Source organism: Macaca fascicularis, chromosome 12 (genome assembly GCF_037993035.2).
Source record: "Macaca fascicularis isolate 582-1 chromosome 12, T2T-MFA8v1.1".
Taxonomy (NCBI): domain Eukaryota; kingdom Metazoa; phylum Chordata; class Mammalia; order Primates; family Cercopithecidae; genus Macaca; species Macaca fascicularis.
The window spans coordinates 112,426,239-112,431,322 of NC_088386.1; positions in this window are offsets into that span (position 1 = coordinate 112,426,239).

Consider the following 5,084-nt stretch of genomic DNA (forward strand, 5'->3'; position numbering starts at 1 on the left):
AATTTTAGTTTAATCAAACCTCAAGACTATATTTTCACCTGTTCCCTTTAATAATTAACTTGCTTCGAGGAATCCAAGAGAACCCAGACACAGTGATTGCTGACCTAGTTACTGACCCATCCTAATGACGCCTCTCCAGAGGTTCATCCTCTGGGCTCTGGCCCATTTCGTGTGAGAAAGTGAACTCCTATTGGGCACTAATTTTGCTTCTCAAGCCAGGTGGAAATATTGGCCTACCCCCTTGACCCTACTTCTCGTGGTGGTTTGGTGTATCAAGGTCTATAGAGTAGAAAGATTATGCTGGCTTTGTTTTAGGTTTTGTGATTTAATCTCTTTAAACCCCAGTTTTTAATCCTATTGCTTTCAAGTCCTGATCTTTTCAAGGAAGACACCATCAATTGCACTGCTGTTGTACAACTCCAAGCCATCTGGGGCTTATTGCTGTCAGAGCTGAGCTGAGGATGCTAAGGGGTTCTCAGGTGTCCTACAGCTGAGGGCAAGGCAAAGGCATGCAGGCGGTCAGCTCCCCTTCATGGGTGCCATGTGGTCCCTGCAGCCTTGTTTCTCCTAGTTTCTCTAAGGCTCTCCTGGGTCACTGCTGTCTCGATTTATTTGTGAGGGCTGCCATAATAAAGGACCATGGACTAGGGGCTGAACAACAGAAATTTATTTTCTCACAGTTCTGGAGGCTGGAAGTCTAAGATTGACATGTCAACAGGGTTGGTTTCTTCTGAGGCCCAGCTCCCTGCCTTATAGATGGCTGTCTTCTCCCTGTGTCTTCGCATGGTCTTTTCCTCTATACATGTCTGTGTCCAAATTCCCTCTTCTTACAAGGACACCAGTGATAGTGAGAGGTGAAGCCAGCTGGGCTTCTGGGTCGGGTGGGGACTTGGAGAACTTTTCCATCCAGTTAAAGGATTGTAAATGCACCAATCAGCACTCTGTAAAACAGACCAATCAGCACTCTGTAAAATGGACCAATCAGCACTCTGTAAAATGGACCAATCAGCAGAATGTGGGTGGGGCCAAATAAGGGAATAAAAACAGGCCACCAGAGCCAGCAGCTGCAACCCGGGGTTCCCTTCCACAGTGTGGAAGTTTTATTTTTTTGCTCTTTACAATAAATCTTGCTGCTGCTCACTCTTTGGGTCCATGCTGCCTTTATGAACTATAACACTCACCACGAAGGTCTGCAGCTTCACTCCTGAAGTCAGCTAGACCAGGAACCCACCGGGAGGAATGAACACTCTGGACGCGCCGCCTTTGTGAACTGTAACATTCACCGTGAAGGTCTGCAGCTTCACTCCTGAAGTCAGTGAGACCACAAACCCACCAGAAGGAAGAAACTCCGGACATGTCCGAAGATCAGAAGGCACACACTCCGGACACACCCATTTTTAGAACTGTAACACTCACAGCGAGGTTCCGAGGCTTCATTCTTGAAGTGAGGGAGACCAAGAACCCACCAATTCCGAACACAATAGTGGGTTAAAAGCCACTCTAATAACCTCATTTTAACTTAATCACCTCTTTAAAGACCCTGTCTCCAAATACATTCACATTGTGAGGTGCTGGAGGTTAGAACTTCAATGTAAGAATTTTGGGGGGAAAACACAGTTCAGCCCATAACATTTTCTGCTTTTAAAATACATGCTGCCTGGTTTTAGGGCACCCTGAACCTTAATACAGCCTTCCTAGGGGATATTTCCTCTTCTGTAACATGTGAGCAAGAATGCTGATCTCTTCCGATTGTTATGAAGGTTAAGTGCATGTAAAGTTTAACGTAGCCTGGCTCACAAGTGCTTAGTAAATATTAGAACCGTTTAAGTAAATAAAAATGGTGATGATGATGGTGGTGATGAAAGTGAGCACAATTATTATTTGCAGGTGGCGTCATCACAACGAATTTCCTTTAATAGCACCTGATGATCATTTTGCTTGTGTCACATTTTGCTTGTGTCGCTTTCATTTTACTGCTTGCTTTCCGAAAGACGCTTGAGTGCAGCTGCCCAGCTGCCCAAGACTCAGCCCAAAGCCACACTCTGTGCCTGCTGTGAGGATTTGAAAGCGCTTTGGCAGGAGAGGCCCTGGGCGGGCCCACCACTCCTGCCTCCTCTTGGTAACCGGGAAGCCCTGGGGCTCACTTAGTCACAACTGAGTCAGGCATCGCTTTTGACCTTGACACTTTCCCCTGTATTGTGCCAGGTGCTTGGGGTACTGCCAGCTCTCCCAGCCTGCCAAGCTGATTGTCTTCCTTCACTCAAATGACTGGGGAAACCCCATCTCCCCTCCAGCAGGAAGCCTCCCGGGATTGATCACAGGAAAGGTGCTGTGGGCACATAGCTCTGTCTTCCTCCCGCTATACACATTCATGCTTGGCATGCACTCCAGGCACCTTCTGATACAGGCATTCTGCCCAATAATTTCCTTCCACCCACAAGCATCCATGTGTCCATCTAGTTTAACATTTTAAAAAAATCTTCAATTATAAGGCTGAGTCTAATTTCATTCTCCGTGCATTACGTGTACATAAACATGCCCAATGGAGAGGCTGGATCATTACCAAGTTTACCAAGCAGTCACGCTTGTGCACTTTCCCTCCCTCCTTCATCCTGTTTCATGCTTCCGTGCCTTCGCATCTGCTTTTCTCTGTCTGGAAGCACGTCTTCTGCCTTGTCCCTGGGTGAATGCCTGTCCTAAGTCAGGCCTGGATCAAGGCTCTAGGAGATGCATCACTGACCCCAGGCAGAGCCAGGACCCTCTGCTTTGATGGCTCCCTTGTGCGTTCGGTGGCATCTTGTCTGTACTTACCATACTGTACTGTGATTTTGCTGTTTGTGTAGCTTTCTCAGCTGGCCTGGGAGCTCCTCAAGGGCAGGGATGATGATTCATTCAACTTTGCATCCCCAGTGCCTAGCACAGTGCCTGGCTATAGGTGAGTGAAGCCAGAGGGGAGGGCTCTGGGATCCAGCCATGCTGGGCAGTGCCTTTCATGGTATTTTCTGTTTGGCCTCACCTCTTCCTTTGTTCTGTTTTTAGCCTAATTCCTTTCAAGGCTCTGGCATGGGACTCTGAGCTCATTTTCATGATTGCTTTAAATATTTGGGGCTGTTGGCATGCCAACATGGGGACCCACGCTAAGGAGGGAGAGGAATTCTCCAGCTCTCTGGGTCCTGCTGAAACACAAGGAATGTGCCAGAGGCAGGGGAGGTTCTGAGAAAGTGCCAGTTTAGGTCGAACTAAACCGCTTTTTTTACCTGGCTTAAGGAGCTAGGAATTTGGGTAGAAGACAAGAAAGTGAGAGGACACAGAGGCCTTGGGGGAATACGATGGGGGTAGGGAGGAATGGCATTCCCAGAAGTCTAGGAGGAGTTCCAGATGAAAGGGAAAGGGAAGCAGCAGGACAGTTGTGGAGATGCAGTGTCTATGCCTGAAAATGACCAGGAGCCCCCTGAAGTAAATGCCTGGACATGGGCAGTTCCAGGAGCCACTTCTGCAAAGCAGATTGACAGGAGGAGACTCTGGAAGTCTTGTCATGGAAGAACTAAGACGCCACAAACATGAGCTTGGTAGTATAGGGAGGGGCCTCAGAAACCACCTTATGCAGCCTTACCACTTTATAGACAAGAAAACGGAAGCTTCGAGGTGACCAAGACCACACAGCTCATGGTGGTAGCACCAGGACTGGAACCCAGGTCTCCTGTTCTCTTTCCAAGCCTCCCAGCCCCTCAAGGGCTGGAGAGAAGCTAGAATTAGGCCAAGTTCATGACCCCCAACAGGTGTCATAAATGTAATAGATTGCCTAACTTCTGCTTGATGGGTTCTTGCTCTATGTCAGCCATAGTGTTAAGTGGTTTACATGGTTTATCTTATCTCAGAGCAGCCTTATGAAGTAAACATCCTTATCTCCACCTTAAAGATGGGGAAACCGAGTTTCAGAGGCTAAATGATTTGCCTTGGATCAACCAGCCACTGAGCAATGAGGCCCAGATTCTAACGCAGACTGTCATTCTGGAGCTCAAACTTTTAACAATAATTTTCTAAAACTTGTCTTACCTGGCCTTTACAGATCTCAAGAGAGTGGGTCAAAAAATAGATGGCCTTGGCCAGGCGCGGTGGCTCATGCCTGTTATCCCAGCACTTTGGGAGGCTGAGGCAGGTGGATCAAGAGGTCAGGAGTTCAAGATCAGCCTGGCCAACATGGTGAAACCCGGTCTCTACCAAAAATACAAAAATGAGCCAGGCGTCGTGGCATACGCCTGTAATCCCAGCTACTCAGGAGGCTGAGGCAGGAAAATCACTTGAACCTGGGAGGCAGAGGTTGCAGTGAGCTGAGATCATGCCACTGCACTCCAGCCTAGGCAACAGAGTGAGACTCTATCTAAAAAAAAAAGATAGATAGATAGATGGCGTCGAATTTCTAGATAAAAATGCAACATCCCAGCTCTCCTGACAGTGAGACTTGAGGCAGGTAGGTGTGGGCATCTCAAGGAAGTGAGGCATTTTTCTTCCCTGAAAATTCTTCAGTCCAAAAGAGGCCTGCGGTTACAGGGTGTGGAGAGGGACAGAGGACCTGTGGTGGGGCTGCTGACCCAAGAGTAGGCTTTGAGATGCGGCTGCCCAAAAGAGCAGTCCAGAGGAAGGAGATGGAGATTCTTGACTCACTTTGCTGGTTTGCTGCTGGCTTTAGAGTTCACTTGCCTGAAAGTGGATTCCTAAAGGAGGAAAGCAGCCCTTAAAATCCACAGCACCTTCCATTTGCACAGCACCTTCCGGCTTGCAAGGTGCTGCCTCACATCTTCTCACTGGATTCTTACAATACGAAGGCAAAGTTATCATTCTCACTTTAGATGAAGACACTGACTCAGAGAAGTTAAGTGATTTGCTCAAAGTCACCCCGCTGGCTAGCAGCAGTGCCAAGGCCGGAACCTAGGTCTCTTGAGTCCTACGTGGAAATCCTTTATCTTGACACAACAGTCCATGGACAAAGGAACCAGCAGAGATGCTGCTAGAAGTTGCCTTGTCTCCAGGGATGTGACCCTATCACAACTCTAGGCTTGCCCGGACTGGACTATACAAAATCC